The following is a 14,250-nucleotide window of genomic DNA, read 5'->3' as shown; positions in this document are numbered from 1 at the left end:
AGGTATTTGGAGAAGGCTAAGTCACATTGTAGGGATTCCTTGGATTTACTTTGATAATATAGGAGTTTGTATGGGGTGTAGGTCATAGGTGGTGTGGTTAAAGAGTGAGGGTGAGATGAGTAAGGGGTAGTTAATGAATATTGGAAGTGAGGTTGAGGTGGGGTTACTTATGTTGGAGATTGTATTGTTCAGTGAGGTTAAGGTGAGGTTACTTATTTTGGGGATTGTAATGTTGTTCAAGTAGGTTGAGGTTAGATGGTGAGTGCTAGTGTTAGAATTATTTGATGGGAGTACATGTTTTGTTTGTTAGATACGGTAGGACTGAATAGCGATAACCCTGTGGAATGTGTAGGGGTCCTGATAGTATGTACGTAGGATGGATTGTAGCAAACTTTGTGAGTGAGGAGGTACTATATGTGGATTATGTAATATGAGAGCAAAGGAGGGGGAGGGGTGGTGGTTGTTTGTGTGATTGCTTGAGGGATGGGGTTGGGTGTGGGAGTGGTAAGGTTAGGTATAAAGGAAATGAGGTAGGGGGTGGGTGGGAATGAGGGTCTTCTCTCCATACCTTTACCAAGCATTACCACCTACCTCTTTTGTCTAAGGCTAGGGCAGGGTTTGCCTCTGCAGTTCTACAGGGCATGCTGACCCATTCCTAGGTCTCTAACTAAGCCTACCACTCTTCTCTTCAGCTTTGGGAATCCTCCCACAGGTGATGACTGTAACAGTGAATACACTCGGTAACATCTACATTTATGGTAAGTGTACACAACTGTACTTAACTACAGAGAGAATTATTAAAAAAAATGGCATTGCTCAGAACTGAGACATTGAGGAACAGATACAAAATACAACTTAAGATCTGTAAGTAATTGCCTTTCTTTCTTACAACACTGCAACAGTCCACTTACAGGGTAGCTAGCATTCTGCATTGGTAGTTAGTTAATTGTTTTAATGTTGCTAGTGGGTTTTTCAACCTGAAAATAAAGTGGCAGTAAACAGTTTTGTGATTACAACATATGTTCCTGAAGAACTTCTCTTAGCATGTGCATAAATAAAATGACTCTTAAATTAGGTGCTGAGCTGTAGAAATTGAGTTATAAATAACTTGCCCTTTGCAATATCTTCAGTATATTTTACCTGTCTAATCTTTTCTTCTTATCTACCAGGTTTCACTTGTTTTACCCCCTGCTCCCTGTCCTGCAACTGCTGACTGATATTCCCAACATGTTTTATGGTAAGGGGTTGCGTACCTATCACTTTGCTTGTTGTTACAGTATCCCAACCCCTCCAAATATCTCTTAGACATACTGTGGCATAGAGTGCAATTACATTTATTTCAATCCATACTTTATTTTGTTCTTATGTACATCATTAGCAGGGATCTGTGCTGTGGGAGCAACCATGTCCTTAAGTGAGAACAGCAGTCATTTTGATGATGTTCTTCGTGTTTCACTGTTGCAGTCATCACCTGTGGGTTATCCCTGCTGTGGTAGCCCTCATTTGGCCCAAATACCAAAGTCAATATTTTTGTGTGCTGGCTGCCGTCACCTGTAGTCTGACGTCAGGTCGTCAGTGCTATAAAGCAAGGCAACCAACATCATTACACCAGTCTTTCTTGCTGTGGAGCCCGTAGCAGAAACAGTTCACACGAGTGCCGATCGGTTGCTACCAGAAGTTGAATTTCAGTAGAAAACGTCTAAAGCTAAGTACCCCATTGGGAACACTTTTTTCTTGCACTAACCGATGTCCAAAAAAGTTAACAATTGTCTCGTGTGTGGAAAGCAGATCCCAGACCGAGAGTATCATTCTTACTGCATCACTTGTTTAGGCCCAGACCACGATTTCCCTTGTTGCCAGTTCTGTGCCCTCTTTAATGAGAGAACCTTTGCCGTAGTGCTCTTTTTGAAGACAGTTATTTTCATGTTCCTTCCTCGAATTCCGATATGGCATCCATCATCCAGCAGTCTGTGGACATTCCGAAAAAACGTAGAGATAAAGATAGAGACAGGCCACACAAGGCTAAGCCTTCCGACGACGCTACCGCTAAGCAAGTCGTCAGTTCTCCAGAATTCAGTGAGGCACTTTCGCAGCCCCTGATGCCTGACTCACTTTCTATGCAGGCTTCTGCCTAGACCCTTTCGGAGTCTGGTATGCTGCAGAAATCTACTTCGTCTTCCGAGCCTTTGACTGCTGCTGCCTCTGTTGGGTCCGGAGCCATGATGCAGGCACCTACTTCCAATGAGGCCATTCGCACTACCAAATCTAGACAAAAAAAGACATCTCTCTTCAGCCTAGAAGCCAGGCCATTCCTAGGAAATCTGCTTCTGGCCACCATCTTGCTACTGCTCCCCCACCCCAAGCTCAAATGCTTAAAATGGTGGAGGATCTCATCTCCCTTATCCAAGGTACTCAGGCCTCCACTCCTAAAAGGAAAAGGCATCCTTCTCAAGAAATTATGACAGATCAAGAGTCTGAGGAATCTGATTATTCTGCTTTTGAAGAGGAACAACATTCCTTAACTGTTTATGAGGATTCAGATGCAGAGGAATCCTTCCCTTCTGCTTCCCCTCCAGAGGACCTTTCATTTGGGGAAACATTTCACTCCCTCAGGGAACATTTTCAGTTGTAATCTCAAGACTTCCCACAGTCTAAGAAAAGACTTAGAGAGTTTCTGGACCTGCCCCAGCACAGATCCCTTGCCATCCCACTAATTTTGGAAGTGGTGGATGATGTTTTCCATGAATCCAGCTTAGCCCCTGATGCCCTGCCTCCTGCTCCAAGTAAACCTGACAGGTACTACAGAGTACCGGATTCTCACAAATACCTGTACAGGAATCCTGCTGCAGGCCCTGAGGTCATTGCACAGGGACCCAAAGCAGCTAAGACTAGTTCCGCCAAGAATCCTCTTCCTTCTGACAAAGACTCGAGTGCTCTGGACATATGGGGTAAGAATGTATACACCTCTGCAACCTTGGCTATCAGAGCACTCTATTGTCAGTTCCATATGTTAAAATATCAACAACACACTTGCAATTAGAACAGAAGATTGCTACCTCTCCTGACTGTGCCAACTCAAAAGACCTGGCAGAGTTACTACACTCAGCTTGTCAAGTGGCCAAACACTCATTACAGTGTGGATATAATGCTCTAGAAGCCTCTAGCAGGGCAGCAGTGACAGGATCTGTTATTAGGAGACATGCATGGCTGAAGGAATAACCTCTCCCTGATCATGTCAAGTCTAAACTTATTGATGCACCCCTAGATAAAAGAGTGCCTGTTTGTGGAAAAAGCAAGCAGAAGTGGTGCTTAAAAAGATGGAAGACAAAGCAAAATCTATGCAAACAGTAAAAGATTTCTTTCAAGTTCAACCTCCCCAATTCAGCAGGAACTTTCCCTCTAAGCACTGGGGCTTCCCTGCACCTAGCAGACAGGGCCAAGGTAAACCCCACAGGGACAGGCCATCCAGGCCCCAATCCCAGGACCAGTAAACAAGCAAACAATGGACCACTTCCATCTCTAAGGCAGGGAGTTCTAAGCCAAGCGTCTATGGCAAGCACTCACAATGACTCTCCCTCCCCCCTCTGCACTCCCTTCACTCATCAAAAACTAGGAGGAAGGCTCTTTAAAGACTATTGGGTTTCTATAAAAAAAGGACCAATGGGTCTTAAAAAACATTTCTCAGAGATACAGATTCTCTTTCAGCGAACTCCCAATTCCAAGAGGGTACCCAGACCTTCCCCCAAATCAGTGGGCAGAGGCATTGAAACCGGTCCAAACTCTAATATCCCAGGGGGCAGTAGAATCTGTCCCTCCAGATCAAACAGGAAAAGGTTTCTACTCCAGACTATTCCTTGTTCCTAGAAAAAGAGAGCACTTGGTGCCCCATCCTGGATTTATCCAGACTGAACACCTCATTGATGGTCCCCAGATTCAAAATGCTAACATTGCAGCAGCTCCTGCCTATACTAACAAAAAATGCCTGGGTAGTGACATTAGACCTAAAAGATGCCTAACTCCACATCCCCATCAGGGAATCGTGCAGAAAATTCCTGCGCTTCAGAGCAGGCTATCAACACTTTCAGTTCTCTGAGCTGCCTTTGGCTTATCTACTGCTACCAGAGCATTCACCAAATGCTTGGCCCTGGCTATAGCATTCTGCAGACAGAGAAATATACAGATTTACCCTTACCTGGTTGACTGCCTCATTCAGGCAGAGTGCAAAGAAAAGTTGCTCCAGGACATTCTCTTTGTCAAATCACACCTAACTTCCCTAGGGTTCACCATCAACGAGAAAAAAATCAAAACTAAACCCTAACAGAAAAATTATTTTCCGGGGAGCTGTGCTAGACACAGCATCCCAAATGGCCTCCCTATCCCCAGAAAAGCAGAGTGTCCTGCCTCTCTACTTCACCCAGCTGGCTTCCAGAAGTCACCCCACTGTGAGGAAGTTCCTGCAAGCCCTGGGATACATGTCATCTTGCATCCTTCTTATCCCTCTCGCCAGGCTTCACATGAGAAACCTTCAGTTGTACTTAAAGAACCTTTGGTGTCAGCACTCACAGTCCATAGAGACCACACTCCCTCTGATCCCATGTATAAGGGACACATTTTACTGGTGGGCAGAGGCCTGTGCCATGAACAAGGGTCTTCCTTCATCCTCTGCCCTTCTGGCCAGACCATCACCACCGACGCCTCGGACATTGCTTGGGGAGCTCACCTAGCAGGCAGGTGCACCCAAGGCATTTAGAATACCCACCAACTTCACTTGAACATCAGTCAGAAAGAAATGATGGCAGTGCAAAAGGCTCTGACTTCCTTCCAACCCCATCTCAGGCCAGGGGTCCTCCTTGTAAAAACAGGCAACATCACAGTGATGTGGTACATCAACAAGCAGGGGGGCACTCAATTCATACCCCCTGTGCAGGTTAGCCATGAGTCTCTGGCTTAAAGCCACCTCCTTGGGGCTACACCCAATTGTCCTATACCTACCGGGGGTCAACAACACACTGACAGACCAGCTAAGCAGAAACGTATTGGACCCCCACGAAGGGCAGCTCCATAGAGAAATCTTTCTGCAAATCACTCAGGACTGGGGACTTCAGAAGTGGATTTCTTTGCTTCGCACCTCAACCACCAGCTGCAAACGTTCTGTACCAAGGAATATCACCTCCTAGCATGGAAGGTGGATGTCTTGACCTTCCCCTGGAACTCCCCAACCACCAGCTGCAAAAGTTCTGTACCAGGGAGTATCACCTCCTAGCATGGAAAGTGAATGAAGGTGAATGCCTTGACCTTCCCCTGGAACTCCCTATTTGTGTATGCGTACCCTCCTCTGCCTGTTATTCCCAAGGTTCTGATCAAAATAAGAGAGGTTCATAGGTTCATATTAGGCTATCTGCCCTAGGGCATTTATAAGCCTAGCCAGAGTGTGTTTGGCTTTCGCCACCCATTTTAAATTAATTTTGCTATGCCTTTTTTTTGAGGTTAGTATACTGTGCCTCTGTCTAACAGTGACACAGAAGTGATAGCCGGGGTAAACCTACGATCTCCCATCCACTCATCAAGATTCCTCTTGAAGAGAGTCAATGTGGGACTCTGCCTAACCTGGACTGGGATTTTATTCCAGAGTGAAGGGAGCCTCTGGGTTATGAATCTGTCCCTCCAGCATGTCCTATTTATTTCAGTGCTGAGGTTCAAGTCTCTCGAGCACGTAGCTCGATGGGATTTGGATTTTCTGAGGTGCAGCATGTCCATTAATTCTGGGTTGGACATGGCTTTATACGTCAGGCACAGATCGCCTCTGAGCAGGCGGTATGCCACTGAGTAGAGCTGGAGTTTCTTTAACCGGGCAGCATATGGCATCTGTTTGAGACCTTTGATCCTCTTGGTGAGGTACTTCTGGGGTTTTCCAGTTGCTGCAGGTGTCTGGCAAGGTACATCCCAAAAGGGGCATTGTACTCAATTATGGGCCTGATGAGGGATGAGTAAAGAGGCACGATGACCTCCCCTGATCTAGATGTGAATCCCTTCATGATTAGGTGGGCTATATAAAATGTTTTTCTAACCACTTTGGCCATGTGGTTGTCAAATGAGAGATTGCTATCAACTTGGGTCCCCAGGTCCCTAATGACTTCTTCTGTACTTAATGGATTACCACCTATGTGGTAAATTGTGGGCACTTTGTTTTTGCCAAAGGGGATGACTATACACTTTTTGGCGTTTAGCTTGAGGAGAGACCAAAGGCCATCCTCATTGCTCCAGATTGGCTCAGACAGCATTGGTACCCCTTATTATGCAGCCTGACCTTACAGCCCCCAAAGCTGCTTCCCCTGATGTCAGACCTCTTGACCAAGGAGAGGGGGAAGGTACTGCACCCAGATCTACAGACTGTCTTTCAGCATGGTTATACACTAAATACTAACAAGGAGTCCCTGTTAAGCAAACAGGTCCTGGACATCATCACAGAGGCCAGAAGGCCCAGTCCAAGAAAATCATGTGCAGGAAAATGGACAAGATTCTGCTCCTGTAAACAATTCAAAGGGGGCAGCACCTCCCAACCTTCCATCCCTCTCATCCTGGATTACCTAGCAGAATTGCTTAATAGTGGCCTCACTTTCTCTTCTTTTAAAATTCATGCCTCAGCCATTTCTGCCCATTATGATTCAGACCCACCCCTCTTCTCTCATCCTTTGATTAAGCAATTCCTCAGAAGGGCTTCTAATATCAGGCCTCCCACACCACCCTGGGACTTGAATTATGTGTTGGAAAAACTAACCTTACCTCCTTTCGAATCTGCCGCTTCTACAGAATTAAAGTACCTCTCATGGAAGACTGCCTTCCTACTAGCTATCACCTCAGCCAGAATGGTCTTAGAACATCAAGCTCTCATGGCTGTCGAGCCCTTTATCATTTTCCATGCAGACAGTCTCCCTGAGGACTAACCCCTCCTTTATGCCCAAGGTAGTATCTGATGTGACCCTTAACCAGGCCATACACCTTCCCACCTTCTTTCCCAAACCTCAAAACAAGGGGAAAAGAATTCTACACTCACTAGATGTGCACAGACAACTTGGATAGTATCTGGGCCATACTAAGCCATTCAGAAAAACAGACCAACTATTTGTAAGCTTTGCCCCAGGGGCAGAGGGGAAGCCCATCTCCAAACAAACCATTTCCAAATGGATTTCACACTCTATCCATTTTTGCTACAGACTACATGGGAAACCCATCCCTAAATCTATCTGTACCCACTCCACTAGGGCAACCTCTACTTCCACTGCCTTCCTCAGAGGAGTACCCACCAGGGACATCTTGGAAGCAGCCACTTGACCTCTGTCCATAACTTTACAAAGCATTACCACCTACCTCTCTTTTCTAAGTCTAGGGCAGGGTTTGCCTCTGCAATTCTGTAGGGCCTCCTGACTCATACCTAGGACTCGACCTATCCTTCCACCCCTTTCCTCAGCTTTGGGAATTCTCCCACAGGTGATGACTGCAACAGTGAAACACAAAGAACATAGTACAGTTGTGTACACTTACCATAAATGTAGATGTTCGAGTGTATTCACTGTTGCAGTCTTGGTTTCCCTCCCTCCATACCCCATTTAACATCTTCCCCTAGGGGGACATAAGCTTCCCAAGGTGGCTTTTCGCCACCAGGACCACTTCTCTCCTTTCCCTTGTGCTTCTGATGGGTTAGGGCAAGAAAAACTTATGTAATAATGTTGGCTGCCTTGCTTTATAACACTTAAAACCTGACGTCAGACAACAGGTGACGGTAGACAGTGCACAAAAACATTGACTCTGGTATTCGGGCCGACAGAGGGCTACCACAGTAGGGATAAACCACAGGTGATGACTGCAACAGTGAATACACTTGAACAACTACATTTATGGTAAGTGTACACAACAGTACTTTCCCTTTACTGACCCAGTTAGTTGTCCATTACAGGCTCAGTCCATAGCCTGGAGTTTTCATGCAGATTCTGTGATGTTCTTCGTGTTTCACTGTTGCAGTCATTACATCTGGGTAATCTGCTGGCAGGTTGCCCTCAGTTGGCCTGAATATCAAAGTCTTGGGTCCTGCGTCTGTTGCTGTCTCCTCTTCCATGACGTCAGGTCGTCAGGGGTATAAAACTTGCAGCTGACACCATTTTATTCAGTCTTTCTTGTCGCGCCATGCCCAAAGCAGTTCGCAAGTGCTGGTCGGCCGACTCCTGAAATTTTCGCATTCGAGTTTCAGAACCGAAGTCTTCAATTAAAGCTAAGTACCCCATTGGGGAAACTTTTTCTTGCTCCGTACCAGTGTCAGTAAAAGTTAATAATTACATTACTTGTGGGAAGCAAATACCTCATAAGGATTTTCATTTGTACTGTATTCCTTGCCTAGGCCCAGATCATAACGTGCCTTCCAGTTGGTTTTGTGCTAAATTTAACCAACGCACTATTAAGCGTCTGTATATTTTTGCTTCAAAATATTTTGGATCCAGATTTAATTACCCTGAAATGTCGTCGGATAGCAATCCAACTACTGGAGTTCACAAAAAACGCAAAGAAAAAGACAGAGACAGGCCGTCGAGGTCCAAAACTGACGACGAAGCTTCTCCAAAGCCAGTCGCCGGTTCGCCGGTACTCAGTGAAGTGCTTCCGCAGCCCCTGATACCCTCTACTTTTGAGTTGCAGGCCTCTACCGAGACCCATGCGGAGTCCGGTATGCTGCGAGATTCTCAGAGTATTTAACCCGCGGATGTCTCCCCCGCGGATGGCACCGGCTTCTGAGGGTGTTTTTAGGCCTCAACATTTCTATATAAAACAGACGCCAGCTTCAAAAACAACTTTTAAGTCTAAAAAACTGACACATGAGCCACGTGCTCAGGCCCCCTATGCCTAAAAAAACAGATGATCAAAATGGCTGAGGACGTAATTATTTTGATCAGGGGTTCCCAATCCCCCGCAAAGAGGCCTAGGCAAGACACTGATTATGAATCTTCAGATCAGGTTTCTATTTCTTCTGATTCAGATGCAGAAGAATCCATCCCATCTGCATCTCCTCCTGAGGATTTTTCTTTTGGAGAAACATTGCATACTTTAAGGGAACATTTTCATTGGGAGAGTCAGGATTTCTCTGAATCAAAAAAGAGGTTTAGGGATTTCCTTCTTCTTCCTCAGCATAGGCCTTTGGCTATACCTCCTGTATTAGACATTGTTGATGTGTTTTCGGAATCAAGCATGGCTCCTCATTGCCTACCTCCGGCTCCTAGTAAGCCAGACAGATATTACAGGGTTCCTGACTCCCACAAATTTTTATTCAAAAATCCTGCTGCTGATCCTGAAACTATCTCACAGGGTCCCAAAGTGTAATGGCCTCTACAGCCAAAAATCCTACCCCCTCTGATAGAGATTTCAGGGCGCTGGATAGATGGGGAAAGAAGGTTTATACGGCTGCAAACTTGGCAATTAAGGCCTTAAACTGCCAGTTTCATATGCTTAAATATCAACAGCATGTTATGGGCTTATTGAAACAGAAAATGATGTTGATTTCTGATTGTGTGGAAAATAAAGAATTGCAGGAATTATTGCAAACAGCAGAACAGGTTGGAAAGCATACTTTGCAATGTGGTTTTGATTCCTTGGAGGCCTCTTGCAGGGCCGCAGTTACTGGATCTGTGATTAGAAGGCATGCCTGGCTCAAGGAGCAAAATTTGCCTGATCGTGTTAAAGCTAAATTGTTGGATGCACCTTTACAGCATGATACTCTGGTAATAAGGCAGAAGAGGTTTTAAAGAAAATGGAAGACGAAGCTAAATCTATGCAAACTGTAAAAGATTTCTTACGAGTGCAGCCACCCAGACTCAGCAGGCACTGGCCTACTAAAAACTGGTCCTTTCCTGTGTCCAACAGAGCCTCACAAGGCAAATCCAGGCACTCAAAAGGCTTTAGATACCAATCACAGGGTTCCTACATGTCAAAGCAATGGGGTGCCTCCACCTCCAAACCTGGAGGAAACCAAGCACAACCCTACAGTAAGCAGTCTCAATGACTTCCCTCTACCATCACCAAGCACTTATCTTTTGGCAGCCCCCTTGGGGGGAAAATTAGCACTTCATGCTCAAAATTGGCAGTTAATTACCCAGGACAAGTGGGTATTAAACATAGTATCCCAGGGGTACAGATTTCATTTTCCATACTTTGCCAATTCCAAACGGTTGGCCAGATCTGCCACAAAATCAGTGGGCAGAGGCTCAGAAACAAGTTACGTCCCTCATGGATATGGGGGCTATTCAACCAGTACCAGAAAAGGAAAAAGGACAATGTTTTTATTCAAGACTGTTCCTGGTACCCAGAAAAGACAATGCCTGGCGTCCAATACTGGACTTATCCATTTTGAACACATTCCTGGACATTCCAAAATTCAAAATGCTGACTTTACAACAGCTACTGCCTATGCTGGGCAAGAATGCTTGGTTAGTGTCACTAGACTTGAAAGAGGCATACTTGCATATCCCAATAAGGGAATCGTGCAGAAGATACCTCCGCTTCAAGGCAGGTTTTATGCATTACCAATTCTCTGCACTGCCCTTTGGCTTATCTACTGTGCCCAGGGTCTGTACAAAGTGCCTGGCACCATTAATTGCATTTTGCAGACAAAGAAGCATACAAATCCATCCTTACTTGGACGACTGTCTCATTCTAGCAGAAAACAAGGACATTCTTCTTCAACATCTGGCGTTTGTAAAAAGGCTTCTAACATGCCTAGGGTACACAATAAATGAAAAGAAATCACGACTGATACCCTCTCAAAAAATTACATTCCTGGGTGCAAGCTTGAATACAACTGCCCAGATGGCTTACCTTATGCCAGACAAACAAAGGCAACTGACTATATACTTCAAACAGATGGCAACAAAAAAACAGTTATCTGCAAGACAAATTCTGCAGACTTTGGGGTTCATGGCATCCTGCATTCTACTAATTCCATATGCAAGACTGCATATGAGGAAACTTCAATGGTATCTAAAAAGTTTATGGAGTCAACATTGTCACAGTCTGGAAACAACGATTCCTCTCATTCTCTTCCTACAGCAGGAGTTTCTTTGGCGGGCAGAGGCATGTCACCAAAACAAAGGATGGTCTTTCACTCTACCCCCTGCCACCCAAACCCTAACTACAGACGCATCAGACTATGCTTGGGGGGCTCACCTGTCATGGAGATGCATTCAGGGCATATGGAACCCAAAACAAATGTGTCTGCATATCAACCAGAAAGAGATGCTAGCTGTTCAGAATGCCCTGACAGCCTTCAAGGACTTACTTCGTCTAGAACAACTAATGATAAAGACAGACAATGCCACAGTTTTGTGGTGCATAAACAAGCAGGAGGGTACACATTCCTACCCCCTTTGCAGAATAGCTATGTCATTGTGGGACACAGCCTTGACTTACCAAGTACATCTTCAAGCACAATTCCTGCCAGGAAAACAAAATACTCTGGCAGACGAACTAAGCAGAAATATTATGGACCCTCACGAGTGGAAACTGGACCCACAAGTCTTCAGCATGGTAACACAGAGATGTGGGAGCCCAAACATAGATCTATTTGCTTCTCCCCAAAATTCTGCACAAGGACCTATCACAGACAAGCATGGAAAGTGGATGCCCTATCCTTCCGTTGGAAAAACCTATCAGTCTACGCCTTTCCTCCTCATCCTCTTCTCCCCAAGGTCTTACTAAAGGTCAGACAGGAAAAACCAAAAAGTGATCCTAATTGCCCTGGACTGGCCTCACCAGCACTGGTACCCAATTCTAAGGAAGATGTCTCAACTCCCTCCTTGGTACTTGCCTCAGATACCTCATCTACTGTCTCAGCAGAGCAATCAAATTCTGCACACTCAGCTCCAAACTCTAACCTGGCAGCATGGCTGATCATGCAGTTATTCAAACAACACCTCAGTAAATCTGTGATGGATGTAATTTTGGAAGCCAGAAGGCATAGTACTAGAAAATCTTATGCTGATAAATGGAAGAGATTCTGTGCTTGGAACCAAGCACAAGGAACAGACACAGCAAAACCAAATATTCCTCAGATTTTACAATACTTGACTGAGATGCTTGACAAGGGCCTATCTTTTTCTTCAATAAAAATCTATGCCTCTGCCATCCCAGCTCATTACAAAATGGAGCCTCCCATTTTTTCTCATCTTATGCTAAAACAGTATCTTAGAGGGGCCAAAAATTTAAGGCCTCCCAGAAGATCACCAACTCCTGCATGGTACCTCAATTTTGTGCTGGAAAAACTCACCCTGCCCCCTTTTGAACCAGCAGCTACTGCGGATATTAAGTTTTTATCCTGGAAAACAGCTTTCCTTTTGGCAAGATGGGTTTCAGAACTACAGGCCCTCATGGCTGTGGAGCCTTTTATTACATTTTACCCGGACAGGGTGTCCCTCAGGACCAATCCTTCCTTCCTTTATGCCTAATGTGGTATCCAGTGTGGCTCTTAACCAAACAATTCACCTGCCAACATTTTACCCAAATCCGCAGAACAAGGGCGAGCGGATTCTGCATTCATTGGACGTACGCAGACAACTAAGATTCTACTTAAACAGGACCAAATCTCTAAGAAAGTCTGAGCAACTACTGGTGGCATTTGCTGCAGGATCAGAGGGCAAGGCTATATCAAAGCAGACTATTTCTAAGTGGATAAGCCACTGCATTCGTTTCTGCTACTTGCATCATGGTAAACCAGTGCCCAAGGGAATTGGGTCACATTTCACCAGGGCTGTGTCTAACTCAGCAGCCTTTCTCAGAGGAGTTCCAACCAAAGACATTTTAGAAGCTGTTACTTGGATCTCTGTTCATACTTTTACAAAGCATTATCATTTGCCTCTCTTCTCTAAGTCCAGGGCAGGCTTTGCCACTGCAGTTCTGCAGGGCCTTATAACCGCTCCTAATGCTGTTTAGTTCCATCCTCCCATCCATAGCTTTGGGATTCTACCCAAATGTAATGACTGCAACAGTGAAACACGAAGAACATAATACAGTTGTGTACACTTACCATAAATGTAGATGTTCGAGAGTATTCACTGTTGCAGTCCGGGTTACCCACCTGCCATCCCCCTTCTTTCTAGAACTTCTCTTTCCTTCACTATATTCTAAAGCCTTTGTGGTGTATTTGCTTTTAGATGAAGGTAAAGTTTATGTTACTAAAAGTGCATTTACATATATACTGCTCTTTATTTATTTATATATATATATATATATATATATATATATGTGCATATAATATATAGAAAAACTGAATAAAATGGCGTCAGCTGCATGTTTTATACCCCTGACGACCTGACGTCATGGAAGAGGAGACAGCAACCGACGCAGGACCCAAGACTTTGATATTCAGGCCAACTGAGGGCAGCCTGCCAGGAGATTACCCAAATGTAATGACTGCAACAGTGAATACACTCGAACATCTACATTTATGGTAAGTGTACACAACTGTACTTTTAGGCATACCTTCAGTATTTTTAAGAAAGTTCTCAGAGAATATTACTGATAGAAGCTGGACACATTTTGTTTATGATATCTGCTGTAAAAGATGAATGGGTATGTTATAAGAACTGTTTGGAAAAGAAAAACACCTCTGTTTTTGTATTCATTGTGTGTGTGTGTGTGTGTGTGTGTGTGTGTGTGTGTGTGTGTGTGTGTTGTCGGCTGCAATGGTCATCTCACAGCAAGAGGTTCTGTGGTTCGATTCTGAGCTAGAGCGCTTTCTGTGCAGAGTCTGCATGTCCTCCCTGCGGTCGAGTGAGTTATAAAGACATGCAGGTGTGTGCGTGCGTGTGCCTACCGTGAAGACTACTGACAACCAATCTGTGGACCGGTGATCTGCTGGGATGACTCCTAACAGCAGAAGCCGAAAGACATTGCTTTTAGAGAGAGAGAGAGAGAGAGCGTGTGTTTGTTTTTGATAAGCTGTTTTCAGGAATGGGACTGTTGTTGTTCAGAAAAGTGCCAGAGAGCATAGTTGATTACAACCAAAGTAAATATCAAAAAATGATTTTCAGTTATTCATTTTCTCTTACAAAGTTTGTAGTTAAGATGAAATCCTGATCTTGCCAGTTATTAGGCCTTTGCTTTAGTCCATATTTTTCTGCAGTGCACAGAATTTGGCATTGCTTTTAAGGATCTAGTGCCAAAAAACGTATAGAATTTTAACTTGAGGATGCATGATTATCTGATTGTTGCTTTTGA

At 44.7% G+C, this 14,250-nt stretch overlaps 1 protein-coding gene across 1 annotated transcript in view; it reads left to right on the top strand.

The window, feature by feature from the left end:
- The window catches only part of SLC25A11 (solute carrier family 25 member 11), a 280,651-nt gene that overhangs the window by 161,479 nt on the left and 104,922 nt on the right, over nucleotides 1-14,250 (top strand). The gene's annotated exons all lie outside the window — the stretch shown is intronic.

Source organism: Protopterus annectens, chromosome 7.part0 (assembly GCF_019279795.1).
Source record: "Protopterus annectens isolate FY-2018-M chromosome 7.part0, PAN1.0, whole genome shotgun sequence".
Lineage (NCBI taxonomy): Eukaryota > Metazoa > Chordata > Ceratodontiformes > Protopteridae > Protopterus > Protopterus annectens.
Note: the sequence above shows the minus strand (reverse complement) of the source record. Positions and strands in the feature narration are given on the sequence as shown.